This window comes from Etheostoma spectabile, chromosome 4 (genome assembly GCF_008692095.1).
Source record: "Etheostoma spectabile isolate EspeVRDwgs_2016 chromosome 4, UIUC_Espe_1.0, whole genome shotgun sequence".
Lineage (NCBI taxonomy): Eukaryota > Metazoa > Chordata > Actinopteri > Perciformes > Percidae > Etheostoma > Etheostoma spectabile.
In genome coordinates this window covers 26,227,485-26,243,070 of record NC_045736.1, presented here as the reverse complement: position 1 = coordinate 26,243,070, position 15,586 = coordinate 26,227,485, and the positions used below count along the sequence as shown (strand labels likewise).

General features: G+C 39.4%; 2 non-coding genes across 2 annotated transcripts; both read right to left on the bottom strand.

The window, feature by feature from the left end:
- Positions 1 to 12,207: 12,207 nt before the first annotated feature.
- trnaf-gaa (transfer RNA phenylalanine (anticodon GAA)) lies at positions 12,208 to 12,280 on the bottom strand. The gene has a single exon. It is a non-coding gene; the product is annotated as a tRNA-Phe (tRNA).
- Positions 12,281 to 15,513: 3,233 nt separating this feature from the next.
- On the bottom strand, positions 15,514 to 15,586 carry trnaf-gaa (transfer RNA phenylalanine (anticodon GAA)). Its single transcript has one exon. It is a non-coding gene; the product is annotated as a tRNA-Phe (tRNA).

Genomic DNA, 15,586 nt, shown 5'->3' with positions numbered 1-15,586 from the left:
TGTGCTACTGTGATACTCTGCTGGATGATTCGACTCTGCTGTTCAGTCTGTTTGCAGTGCAGGTTGCCTCTGCCTCTGAAATAACCATAACCAGGATAGGAAATAATCTGTTGCCTGCAAAATGCTTATGACCACATGAAGCAAGTCCATTAAGGGCTAAATGAACAAGATCTTACACCTAGATGTTGTTCATTTAGCCATTAATGGACTTGCTTCATGTGATCATTTAACCCACTATCAATTTGATGATGCATAGCAAGCTATTTTCTTTTTCTACCAAGCTTTAACTCCTTGTACTGTATATATCTATAATTTATTATCCAAAGGAAATATATATAGAGCTATTTTAGTGGCATTATTCCAAATCAATTTATTGGAAAGCAAGTATGGCACAACTCCATGGTAGCACAAGTAAGAAAAAAGTGGGGGAGATTTATAGTAAGCTCTGTGATCATGTGCATAGTGTGTTTACAGACTGTGTGGGTAGGGACTTTGACGGGTGATGCAAAGCAGTGTGGGCTGTGTTGGCAGTAGTGCAGTGTGTTACTGTACCACTAGTCTTGCTTTTACAGATCATTAACACGCTGCAGAGCGGAGTACGGTCTAGCTAGTTCACATAGCATTCCGGGATGGGAAAAAAACATGCTCTGGTTTGTTGGAATTTCTTTAAGCCAATCACAATCGTCATGGGTGGCGCTAAGCTCCGCACAGAGCCACTGCAAAATAGTTGTGTGAGAGAAAATTCAGATTGGACAGATAGTCTAGCAAGCTGTCTCAACTTACCATGCAGAGATCTGAGAAGCAGTCAACAATAGTCCTCGTAAATCCACCAGTTTAAAATTCCAACACAAAGAAAGCGGAAGGAAATCGAAAAGACAGGCTTCCGGCGAAATTTCCTGTGGCACTGGAGCAATCCTGGAAGTGGAACATCAAGTATATAGACTACTGTACCACAGACAGCCTTGTACTAAAGTGCTTGTGTGCATAGGCCCCGATTTATGTTTTCCTCCGTGGGTGCTCATGGGCTCACGCCCTTTAAAAAAAAAAAGTAGTCAAAAAATGTTTGCATTTCAGAACTTTAGGAAATGTACAGCGGCCGACACAAACAAAAAAATGTCTGGAACTCTCTGCACTGGTGGTGGATGTTGTTGATGCACTTGCATCATTAGGTTTTGCTTTTTTAATAACAAATTTGTCCAATTTGGTCTCACTCTGATTACCTTTTCCACATGCACGCAAGAGACACTGTAATTGGTGGATAGGATATTGAGCAGGGGACTGACAGCAACATAACCAATCACAACATCAACAGACGCTTCACTTAGCACCACCTGCAATGTTTAATTTCTGTCTGGCACATGTGGGTGCTCAGTATTTTCAATGGGTGCTTGAGCTCCGGAGCACCCACAGTATTGGCGCTTATGCTTGGGTGTGCTTCTGAGAAAGATTACAGAAAAACCCATCCAAACCCCCCTCTGAAGACCCCTTCCTGCCCTTTAGACAAAATCGACACATTTGCTGCACTAATGTAGCCCTCCATTCTGTCAGGTAAACATCAATCAATCTTACTCTACCCCAAATAGCAGAATTCATCCACCGTAATAAGCACTTCATATAACTATAAATCGAGGAACATCTGTGCGTTTGTGTGTATGTGTTTTAGACAATCCCACATCCACAGCTCTACGAGCCTCTGTACAGCAGCGAGGGTGGGGCAGTGTTGCCAAGTTAGAAACTTTGTTGCTAATTAGATTTAACAACTTTTCAGACTTTTCATTGGTCTCAACATGCACTTTTCACCTCAGTTGCTCCCCATTACCAACAGTCAACTGATGTATCTCCCATTAACCTCTCATCCATCAGTTATGTTAAAATAAAGATACCTCTCGGACTCTCCTCTGGTCACTCTGTCTCTTTTTTCCCGAGGTTAAGTTCTGTACCTGGATAATGAGCAGTGCGGGTGATACATAAGCAGGGTAGTGGAGAGGGCACCGCGAGTCCTGGGGTTTGGGGTGCCGGGCCTGATGATGGTTTCTGATTGGGTGCTGATAGGAAAAGCTTGACCTTGTTCCAGTATGATGATTGAACACCTGAGGCCCACAGAGAGACAGAAAGTAAGGACAGCTAAATGATGTACAGTGGAAACGTTCTGCGGCCTCTTCTATGCAAAACTGGACATTTAGACATTTATTCTGAAGACTATAGTTCCCCAAGATAGTTTGTTACCCGTCAGATTATCTGAGCTATGACACATATGTTATGAGACATGGTCATGCTGATGAAACTCCAACAGAAGGTCCGGCTGGGACTTCTAAATCAGACTGAGAGTCTATTCTTCTGGTGACCTTCTTGTGAAGCATTGACATAAAACCTTAACACAGAGCATACCAACTTTCTGTCAAAATCCACCTACAATGTTCAACCCTTCACTTATCTCAGACCCAGGACAATATTTTACATTTAGATGGACATCCCCGCTAGTTGGTGTTACAACATAGTGGACCACAAAGAACAGGCTTATTTTTACCCCCTGGACGTTTGGATCCACATCTATCCATATCATCATCTGCACCTCCCAGTCCAGTGCTTACATAACACTAAAATGACCTGGCCTAGTAAAACAAATGAGGAAGACTGGTGGCAGAGAGAAAGAAAAAAAAATGATTAAAGCAGGGAATTAAGGAGGGTGAGTTGCAGACAAAGGACCAGTGAGGTCCTTATCTACCTGAAGCTCAAATGCCTTTGTCCTGGTTTAGTGCGCTTCAAGGACAACTCCTGCTGGGCTCTGTCTACCTGCAAAACACAAAGAGATGCATGAACACCACTTCAGAGTTGTGACAGTTATGACTGTATATGTTGTTGAACAAAAGGTCAACAGGGTTAAAGACACACACAGACAAAAACAAAACCAACCCACCCAAATAGAAACTGTTGTTTCCATGCCACTGAGCTCTTCTACCATAACAGTGTTTCCGCCAGAGGCCAACCCCACAACTTAACTTGTAATGCGTCAGTGAAAAATTAGAATTCAGTAATTCACGTGTAGTAACGGAACCTAAAACACAGCGCATGTACACACATACATGAGTAGTATCCGACAAGGCATGAAAGGTGATTTGTCAGGCAGGTAGGATGTGAGCTAGATGGAGAGAGGTGGAGGGAGAAATGTGGCTGGCAAAGGCCTAGGATAGTGCCACAGCTGCCCTGAGCAGGTCGGCCACTTGTTGAATGGAACCCCTTCGTGCTCAGTACCTTCTCAATCACAAACACCACGCTCTACTTCTCCGTCCAAATGGTTTCCCTGTCATAGGCCAGCAATCCACCATACTTCTCCTTTCACTGCTACTAATCAAAAAAATTAAGCCGGTGAGGAGATTATCATATGTAGTCTCAAGATTAAAACTCGTCACACTTTCCATGACTGAGAAAGGGTGACTAACTGGTAAGTCCCGATCGGCCATGAAGGGGAACGATAGCCCTGACAGTCACCCTGCTGGATTGGATAAGTACTTGAATTATGCAGAGAGGTCAAAGAAGCACTGTTGGCTCCCGGCCTAGGACATGCTTTGATACTTGGGCCTGAAATAAGGTGCCGGCAGTGTTACTTTCGCTACACAAGACAACCCTGATGTGGTTTCATCTTGTTCATATCCAGTGACAATTGTCTATTTCCCTACATTTTTAATCTCAGAGGAAGGCTTTTCTTTACTCCTGTGGCGATATCGACCAATCTTTAATGGAACTGCCACCTTCCTTGAGTCAAACAGACTGTGAGAGGCACGAAGGAGATCTGATCTAAGGTTTTTTGACACAGTACATGTTTGTACTTCCAAAATGTCTCTGTGACAAAGGTGTATAGACCTATACATAGGGTCCCCGAGAAAGGCCGTAGAAAGGTAAATCAGTTCAGACAAATAAACTTAGAAAACATATACATAAAGAGCACCCTAGTTTTCCCAGCTAAAACCTCTGTACTGTATGTCTGTGTAATAGAGCTCCCAGATCAAAGGTTTGGGAGATTAACAGAGCTAAATGATGGACTGCAAGAAGCTGCATGCCTGGGGCCAGATGCTAGAATTAGCTTTGTTTGCTACTGTTGATAGGTTAACAAACCCTCCAGTACCAGTAGCATCTGAACTTTTATCTACCAAGGCCTGCAATGACTTTGCCTCCTTCTTCAAAGACAAAATTCAAAAGATTAGACAAACAGTCAGTGCCTCCATATCAAGTCCAGGATATGTGTTGTCACAGTGTTCAAGCAAAAATAGTTCCAATATGACAGAATTTCACACGATCAACCATACAAACCTGGAGGACATTATTCAACATCTGAAAACCTCGACCTGTTGCCTTGATGTTCTACCAACGGGACTTTTCAAAAATGTTTCCAATTGTTTGACTTCTGATTTCTACAGATTGTGAACACATCTCTTCTTTCAGGTATCTTTCCACAGGCCCTGAAAACTGCAGTAATCAAGCCACTCTTAAAAAAGAACAACCTAGACAAGTCACTAATGAGCAACTATAGGCCAATATCAAACCTTCCGTTTTTAAGTAAAATCATTGAAAAAGTAGTCTTTCAACAACTCAACCATTTCTTGTCACTAAGCAACAGTTTTGATACCTTTCAGTCGGGTTTCCGACCACACCACAGCACTGAAACGGCTCTTGTCAAAGTCTTTAATGACATCCACCTTAACACAGATAATGGCAAAATTTCAATCTTAGTATTACTTGATCTCAGTGCTGCATTTGACACGGTCGACCATGACATACTACTAGACCGATTTGGAAAACTGCGTTGGCCTTTCTGGCTCAGTACTAAACTGGTTTGAATCCTACCTAAAGAATAGGGATTACTTTGTGTCTATAGGTAATTATGCATCTGAGCGTACAAATATGACGTGCGGAGTTCCGCAAGGCTCCATTCTGGGGCCTCTTCTGTTTAACATCTACATGCTTCCACTGGCTCAGATTATGGAGAAAAACAAAATAAGTTACCATAGTTATGCGGACGACACACAAATTTACATAACCTTATCGCCAGGGGACTATAGTCCAATACAAAAACTGACTAAGTGCATCGAACAAATTAACGGCTGGATGTGCCAGAACTTTCTGAAATTAAATGAAGGAAAAACTGAGGTGGTTGTTTTGGAGCAAGAGAGGAACGATTAAAAGTCTGCGCTCAGCTTCAAACAACAATGTTAAAAACAACAGACAAAGCCAGAAATCTTGGTGTAGTCATGGACTCAGACCTGAACTTTAACAGCCACATTAAGACAATTACAAAGTCAGCCTACTATCACCTTAAGAATATATCAAGGGTTAAAGGACTTATGTGTCAACAGGATTGGAAAAACTTGTCCATGCCTTTATCTTCAGTAGACTTGACTACTGTAACGGGGTCTTTACAGGTCTCCCTAAAAAATCAATCAGACAGCTGCAGCTGATTCAGAACGCTGCTGCTCGAGTCCTCACTAAGACCAAGAGACTGGATCACATCACTCCAGTTCTGAAGTCTTTACACTGGCTTCCTGTGTCTCAAAGAATTGATTTCAAAGTACTCTTGCTAGTTTATAAATCACTTAACGGTTTAGGTCCAAAATATATTGCTGATCTGCTACTACACTATGACCCCCCCAGACCTCTCAGGTCATCTGGGACAGGTCTACTTTCTGTCCCCAGAGTCAGAACTAAACAGGGTGAAGCAGCTTTCAGTTTCTATGCTCCTCATATCTGGAATAAACTCCCAGAAACCTGTAGATCCGCTGCTACTCTCAGTTCTTTTAAATCAAGGCTGAAGACCTTTCTATTTGATGCTGCCTTTCTTTAAATGACTAATCATTTCTTTAAATTTCTTATGCTGCACTGTAAATTTTATTCTTGTGTTTTATGTTTCTCTTTGTTTTTAACTGTCTATTCATGTGTTTTACCGGTTTTTAATGCTTGTGATTTTTAACTGTTTTTACTTGTGTTTTATCTGTTTAACTGATTTTGTGTAAAGCACTTTGAATTGCCTTGTTGCTGAAATGTGCTATACAAATAAAGCTGCCTTGCCTTGCCTTGCCTAGAATATAAACAAGAAAAATGGCACTTGGGGAGTTTAAGCACTCTGATAGGTCCAGAAAAGCTATAAATGTTGCTACCACGATACAACCAAAGATAACCTACTTATTGATTTAAGTTGCACAAATTCTTGCACTTGCACAAACCAAATGTAATCGGGTGACTGCAAACATGACCACAGTCTTTTCCTCAACTCAATGTTTCCCCAACTACCCTTGACGTTATTTACTGTAGCTAATGTTGTAAATAATTTGTCCAAGAAATTGGCTAACCATGACTTACCTTACGCACATTTGCGTTTGGAAAAGAAACGCAATTCACGGGATATACATGTTACCTTACTGTCTTCAAACTGCTTATTTGGTACTTTTATTCTTGCTCCTTTCATACCCTCAATTTCTCACACACTGCTCTTAACTTTAGACAGCAAACAAGTGCACTTTAAAAAGCTCACTGTTGTTCTAATGTTATACACAAACCACAATTAAAACCAACCAATAAAAACTACATCTGTTTTAGGTCCAGTATAATGGTTGATGATCAGTGTAACAGGTCATGAACTTGAGTGTGGGGAAGACGAGCTGCCAGGCCTCCCACACTCCAGACAGATATCAATAGGCAAACGCTTTAGAGGGACACTCAATCCTGCCAATAGGTTTAGTAGTGTGTTTGTGTGTATGTGTGTGTGTGTGTGTTGGGAAGAGAGAGAGAGAGGAGACACTTTCTCTTTATGTAAATGTTTGATTCCTGGACACAACCTTACAGTGTAAACTTCTCATCTCAGTTTCTCTCCTGCATATATTACTTAGCTTCTATTTTAAATTTCCTCATTTACAGTATTATACAGATTGACAGATGGTGGAAAACAAATGCACCACCCACGTAAACAAAAAAGGTACACATGCTCAAACACACACTGACAATGACACACACATATTCGCATCAGAGAAGGAATCATGTTGAACACAATGAATACTGTGACTGCTCTGCTGACATGTTGGCATGGTGCGTGCATTGGGTAACGATAACCTCAGTTATTACCCTCGCAACTTCTGTGAGTCAATGGGGGATGGATATGAAATGTAGAAGCATAGAAACTTGTGATTGTGAATGTGCTGCTGCATTTACATTTTTCAGACTGTGCACCTGATAGCGTCAATCTCCAGGAGATGATGTCTGTGATCTTCATCATCTGGTTTGAAACATGCAGAGCAAGGCGCTAGTGAACTGCTCCTACATTGAGTGATAGAAGCAACAGTAGCAACAGAGGCAGAGAATATTTATTAAAATGTATTAAAAAGTTAAACTGTTGGGAACTCAAGCAAGCAGCACAGTACTTGGAATGACAAAAAAAGTATAGTTTATTAGTTTTCCTTGCTTACACTCTTCTAGTACTTTATCTAGGACCTCCTAGTAAAATGCATTTTCGAAACATGTATTAACTAGTGGGATGATTTTTCCACAGCAGAGTAAGCTGACTTGATGATATTGGAATTGTACAATTTTTTCCCCACACAATCACTTAAAGTGCAGCCCCATTGTTTGGTGAAGAGAACAATTGCAAACCTTTCTCAATTGCAGCTTTGACTTAATGACGTAAATCAGCACCCAGGCATTTGCAAAGGTCAGCGCCGTTCAGAGAAAGAGCAACACAAATCTGAACAACAGCATCTACACAGATTACACAGAGAAACAAGCCCCCCCACTGTCCTTGGAGTTTGTTCTTGGAACAGTGAGTGGGTTCGTTAATTTCTACTCAGTCAGTCTGAAAGACAATGCCTCCTTTTTGTCTCAAAGGACAAAAGTAAGGTCATACTCTGTTCCCTTATACAACCGTCCCAAGTTACATTTGGACTGTATGCATAATGGTGGGTTTTGTCACAAGACCATCTTAGAAGACTTTTCTGCATGCCAGATTTCTCCCATTTAGGAACACACTTCTTTGAGTCATGCAACAACTACTGAATATTAATTACCTTTCTTTCTGTTCTCTTACTTTCTATATTTTGACTGTTATGCACCACAACCGTGTGTTTACATGCACAGCAGTGACCAGGGTCTTAGTCTGATTAAGTGAATAACTGGTTTATGCCAGTTCTCCTTGTATACATAAGCGGGGAAGAAAGGGAAGAATGACGGTTCCAGTAGGTGGCGCTCTGCCAACTTACAACTGGTAGGATTACGTTTTGTAGAAGAAAAGAGTCTTTTTGATAGTACTTACCATGGCGAAGAGTCTTTTTGATGGTACTTGCCATGGCAAAGTCCTCATTGGGTTTAAAGCAGTGGTCTTCAACGTTTTTAAGGCCAATGACCCCTCAGCTGAAAAAGAGATGGAGCAGGGACTTAGATATTGTATGACCTAGAGTTGCATATTAAGCTGGGCCTACAATAACATATTGGATGGCCAGAGTCTTTATACATACCTTTTTTATGGTGCCTACAAAACTAAGCTGTTACAACTATAATAATTGTTGATATGTTCATATACTCATGTATTTATACCTCATGTTTTAATGTTGGAATGTGGCAGAGGGAATCCTTGAGCGGATGGCTACCTCATGGCTTTCTACAGTACCTATAGGCACTTAAGCCTATCATCAATGTTGTGTAATTAAAGAAAATATATATTATTACAAATAATTATTTGGATTCCAGTTTTTCACCTGTACTGCAGAAAGCTCCCTGCTAGGCAGCCTGGATTGGGAACAGCAACCAGAGGGATCACCCAGCCTGCAGAGGGTGGTGCAGTAAGCTGAACTACATTCCATGGCTGTGGTAGAAATATTAGAAAAATTGTCAGTGTGGGAAAACTTTACACAGCTAACTTTAACCAATATCATCCATCGCTTACTATCATTGCATTACTGTAACTATGCATTACTGTAATTATTTATATATGTTGAGGCGAGGCCATATTGTCATGCAATGCCAGATTGGCTGGGGCATCTGTAGGAGCTGCTTGGAACTGAAACTACAACCATGCATCCGTTTAGCTGTCTGGACTGTACTCCACCTGCAGATTTCTTTCAACCACCTAATTGAATGGGTTTAGAGCTTGATTGGCATCATCAGGCATTCTTTGAAGGTCTCCAAGGGCAGTTGAAACAAAGCCACAAGGAAACCGTACTACAGCAGTGGAAACACACAGTGCAAGGCACAATCAAAGGGGAGAGAGAGTGAGAGAGATCTTGCATAACCAACAGCACAGGATGTTACATGGAGACAAATTACATAGCAACACAGAGCATCCATTAGAGAAAAAGACTCAAAATTAGTCTGTGATCTGTGACAAATAAGTAATCAGAAGTGCATTGACGTACACACACATTATAAGCTCAGAATCATTCCCCTCAAACACAATGGCAGTGTGTTTCAAAAGCAGGCATGCATGCAAGGTCACAGTACATTACTGTATTAAAAAAACACTTATTTTAAAGAAAAATTATGTTTCTGTGGGAGGGTTTCGGAGGATTTATAAATATGTGTACAGACACACACACACACACACAACACACACACACACACACACACACACACACACACACACACACACAACCCTGCAGCTCAACAGAACATTTTGCACCTTTCCTATCCCCTTTTGGCAATCTCCTGCATTGTTGGTTCTCGGAACCACTCTCTGTCTGTTCATTATCAATGCACTGCTGATTATCACATCACCACAAAGAGCCGGTTGGCCATTCATTCAGGTTTCAATGGGAATGACGCAAATCCCTGACCTGTTTGGTGCCCCGTGGCCTGGACCTGTTCTCTTGGACCGTGGCTCTAATGCATCTACACAACGACAGGTTGGAACAGCTGAGAGATGGTGTGCAAACCTGCTGCAGTCCTGCTGAGTATCTCCTGGTACGATTTTATCTCGGATGTGACCTAAAGTATGTGTTGTTTTGTTACATAATTGCTTATTTTGCACCAAAGTGTTTCAGCTAGAAATGACACAAACATATTCAATTTAAAAAAAAAATTGTCTCTGCTACCTTCTGCATATTACTGGTTAGCTGGCATTACATTACTCTTACATTACTTTTTTATCCATCAAATGTAGGTACATTTAAAAAGCATTTCTGGTGTGTGGTGTGTGTGTGTGTGTGTGTGTGTGTGTGTGTGTGTGTGTGTGTGTGTGTGTGTGTGTGAATGTATGTGTATATATGTATATTTTCTGCATTCGCACATACAGGCACAAACCCATCATATTAACATACCTTTCACGCTGTCATTATATCAGTTGTTAGAGATTATACTATCTGGAACAAATGTTTTTCGTTACCCATAGTTGCCTCGAGCTATTTAACTGTTCACTTATTAATTTATATTTATTAGATCAACTGAACATTCTACAACATAAATACACTCATCATTATTACTGTGACAATACACAATCAGATACTGTATATACAACTAAAACTACAACAACCAGAAAGAAAAAGTAACTCTTATTGGACTGGCTCCCTCCCAGAAGTCCTTGGGGCAGCCAATGTGTGAGGCTGGAATTGACCTGCAATGAGCCAGATCCCTCCTAAAGGTTTAGGGACGGCCCACGGTAATGACACTTCAAAATAAAGGTACGAAAACTCACTAAAGATAAGAAAAGCGAATCGTCCCTGGCTGCACTAACTCCCTGCAAAACACAACAAAGTGTTGTTACCTTTATTATAGTAGTATCTTTCAGTGGTGGAAAATAACTGAGTATATTAACTCAAGTACTGTACTTAAGTACAAGTTTAAGAGACTTCTACTTGACTAGATTTTTTTCTTTTCATGTTAGTTTATAACCTACTTCTACTCCACTGAATCTCAGAGAGAAACATTGTATTTTACTGCAATACATTTATTTGATACATTTAGTCAGGCTACTAGTTAGTTAGTTTTCATTTTTAGATAATTACAAATATTATCAACAAATAAAATATGACATATTACAGATGAAGCCACCGGCAGTAAATAATGCAACAGATCTAAATACTTTTTCTTGCACCTGCATTATAATATTACATGCATATGTGTTAGTATGTATTTTCTTTTTTCACCACTTTTCCTCCTTTTTATGCATTTATTTATGTTGTTTATTTATATAATTACTCCTATCTTCTCCTCCTCTTCCCAACACATACCTGCATATTTCTCTGGTCACACATATGCAAATGAACACACACCACACACCTTAATACAATACATGCACAGAAACGTACAAAAATAATAAAAAATGTATTACTCTCTTTATGATTTGTCCCACCTGTCTAATTTGTTTGTCTGATTTGACACCTTGCACTAATAAAGAAAAAAACATTGAAGAGATTTAAAAAGTAGGCAACTTCTTATCGTTTTACAATCCAAAGACACCCATACAAGATGGCTACAGCTCTGATTAACTATTAGAATAAGCTACTTTTTGAAAATAAGCTTGGAATGGGGGTATTCAAAATAAGAAATACAGCTTAATCTGTCTCTTCTCAAAACTGACCTAAAGATGTGTATACAGGTGCAACAATCTACCTCAGTTAATATGCGTGTGTCTCTGTTAGGAAGCTGAAACGCTGCATGAGTCCTGCCATCTACTGGTTGTTAAATGTACTGCTTCTGCATTATTATTTAAATCGTTCTGTCCTCTTAAAATGCAGTAATACAATAATAAATCAATTACCTCTACAAACACATTTAAAGCAAAAAATATTTTCAAATACTCTTTCATCAAGTTGATGTTTATTGTCATTTTAAATGCTAAACATGATGAATGCTGCAAATCTCCATGTATTTCTGGCACTGTTTGCCCTGTACTGTATGATTCAGAAGTTTCCATCTGTATTGCATAAAAAAAAATATCATACCAAATTTTGATTTTGCCTGTGCCCTCAAAAGCTGCCAAGTTGATAATTTATTAATAAGTATTTATCAGTTTTAACATTCTAGAACAAGAGACATAGACACTTTCTATGTTTTGCTGTGGACAGTTTATGATAGGCTCTAGGTGTGCTATAGTAGGTTGTTAATTAACAAGCTGTAGTTGAGGCCTCTTTAAAGATTATTTGCTTTTTTTATTTAGTGGTTGATTTACTTTGACAATCTTGACGTATTTGATTGACTTGCATGAAACTGTTAAACTCTTTTCATTAAAAGCTAAGCTGCCGAAACCCGGGATCGAACCAGGGACCTTTAGATCTTCAGTCTAACGCTCTCCCAACTGAGCTATTTCGGCTCTTTGACTCACCATCGATGAAATGTAGACTGATGGTGAAGATAGATGCCGTTCCGGCTTCACGAAAACGGTGTTGGGATTTAAATATTATTTGATTTTAGGTAAATTAAATGAAATTGCAAAAGACATCCAAACTTCTAGCTATGGCCTCTTTATTTTCGCTACCTTAACTTTCTTTTACCTCTCGAAAACCACGGAGGAAAGTAGGCGGCAGCTTGTAAATACGAGGGAGACAAATTAAGCGATTTGATTGGCCTACTAAAGATTGAACACGCCATTTCATTGGCGTTTAGATGGTACTGACACTTGAAAATAAAGGTACAAAAACGTAATAAAGGTAAGAAAATACAGTCGTCACTGGTTGCACTAGCTCCCTGCAAAACACAACAAGTTGTTGTTACTTTTATTATAGTATCTTTCAGTGGTGGAAAATAACTGAGTATATTAACTCAAGTATACTGTACTTAAGTACAAGTTTAAGAGACTTCTACTTTACTTGATTTTTTCTTTTCATTATAGTTTATGGCCTACTTCTACTCCACTACATCTCAGAGAGAAATATTGTACTTTAACTGCAATACATTTATTTGATGCCTTTATTCAGGCTACTAGTTAGAAATAATTTTAGATAATTACAAATATTATCAACAAATAAAATATGACATATTATAGATGAAGCTACCAGCAGTAAATAATTCAATACTTTTTCTCCCACCTGTATTACACTGTTACATTCATATTTGTTGGTATGTATTTCTTTTGTCACTGCAGATTTACATGGTATTTGTTTTTAACATACATTAAAATGCAAAAAAATATCAAAACTAGTAGCTGTGGCCTGTTTATTTCCTGTAAGTGGAAGAGTTGCTAAAATACTTTTAACCTCACCTGTGCTATATGTGGATGTAGCCACCAGATATCGGTCTATCATGGGATATCATACACCCGGCAATATTGACAACTATAAGAGATTTAGATTGTTTCCCCACATTATTCATAACAAATGAGCATTTTAGCATCTAGTGTCTAGACATTCAGTTTCTTAAATTAGAAGGCGCAAATAACCTCTGAAATGTGTGGCTACGCTTCAGTTGTTCATTCAGTATGGTTTAATATGCTGATGGTATTATGAACGGCATGTTTAGGGTAAAGTTAAGGGTTTTACAAGACATGAATGTACACTGACCCTTGTAAATTCACACACACACACACCTTTTTCTCGTTGTTTTATTTTGGCTTTCGTGAGGAGTGTGCCGTCTCTGAGCAACAGAGGCCTGTGCACTGCATCCAAAGTCAGACATGATGATGTTGAAATTAAGATTAATGTTTCAGTTAGCTCTCATGGTACTTAAGCCATCTCTCATATGAATCTCACCAGTTTTATTGCTAAGCTACTGGGACACACAGTGACAACCACCATAGAAATAAAATCAATTTACTTATATTTTCCATAGTAAAAAGACTATACAGAACTATGTGTATACTATTTACACATATGCTTTATGATTAACCATGGCAAGGAACAACCGCATTGATTTAAAACACAACTGTATGTGTAATAATAATTATGATAATAATAGTGAACTTTCTAAGTCAAGACCCAAAACATCTTCTGTAAACTTCCATTACATTTAGCAGACCAACCACCACATTTACATTGAGCTGTACTTGTGCAAGTTATGATGTTCAAATCCAAAAGTTCAAATCTCAGGTTGTCTTTGACAGTCCGGGGACCGACTGGTAGAAACTGGGCAGAAGGTCCAGATGATCCAGACATCAAGGTTGCATGGAGTCCATGATGGAAGAGGTCAGTCATGATGCAAGAGCAAGCAGATGCAGGCAGCATGTGTGGTAGATGTTGAACCGTGGGCAGAGAGGCAATTTGTAGGCATTTACACTAACCACCGAAGGGTCTGAGCTGATGTTATTCAAAGACTGATTTGATTTATCATAACTGCTTTAGGGTGTCTACATTCCTTCCAACATTGTCTGGTTGTTTTGAAGAGCACTGAACAGCCCAGCGGCCTTCAGGCTCATGCATCATCATATGAGCTTCTAAGGCACAGTAGTACTGTACATTATAATCCTGTTGTTTGCCTCACAGTGGGGTTTCCCACTTCCTTTCAGTACTGCATGTACCCTTCTAGCATTCACCAATAAAAACCCTTGCTGTTATAAAATCTGCATACTATACAGAAGTAAGCCATGCAAAGACTACAGCCTAGAGTATTTGTTCCTTGAACAGAGAAGTATTCACAGCAACAACAAAATAAGCGGCTTTATCGGACGTTTTTATAATACAGGCCTACATACATACATTTTGTTTGATTCATAATTTGTGTCATAATTCATAGACTTCATTTAAAGTCAACAAATTGACAAAAAAGGGGATCCTCTGTGTGTATGTGTGTGTGTGCGTGTGTTGTGTGTGTACTGTATGTGTGTATTTTGGGGGGGTCTTGTGCTGTACATTACCAATCATGACCACCACATGGTTTTTCATCTTCTTTTTGACTGATTTTTCAGTGTCTTCACTGACTTCCAGTTTTGGACATCAGGGGGAGGTTTCATCAGCAGGTGCAAAAAGTTGGTTTTGAGTTTTTTTGTACATATTGTGCTTCTGTTGCTAAACAGTTTGTGACCCTGGCTTCATGTTGTTGTCAGTTAAACCCCCCAATAGTCAAAACTGGCCAGTGCAACTCCCCAAAAAATCTATTTTAATTTTCTTTCCATAAATAAAGACATTTGCATCATAAGCTGATGCAGAAAAATTCACCAGAATGCAGAAAATGAAGTGTTTGATATGCTCAAGTTTTCAATTTTGTTCAGAAATGGAGATCTCAACCCCCCCCCTGTTGAACCCAAAGTTGTGCCCTTAGGCTCTGCACATGACCTTTAAGTTTAATTCTCTCATCTCTTTCTATTAAATTTACTGTGTGTGTTAATTTAATTTAAAACTCTACTCTAAAATGTTTTTAGTTTTCACATTCTGGAACAAGATAAATACATTTCCTATGTTTTGCTGTGGACACTGCATGATAAGCCCTACTACAGTAGGTTGATGATCATACAAGATAGCATGAAGTTGAAATCTCTTTGAACAATGTGTACTTGTATCTAGCCTCGCACTTGAAACTCAAAGTTCTATGTTTTAATTTTGATAGTTATGACCCACGATTGTGACATTATGATCGAAATGACACGGTGGCGTAGTTTCTGCATTAAAAGACACCTGCCGAAACCCGGGATCGAACCAGGGACCTTTAGATCTTCAGTCTAACGCTCTCCCAACTGAGCTATTTCGGC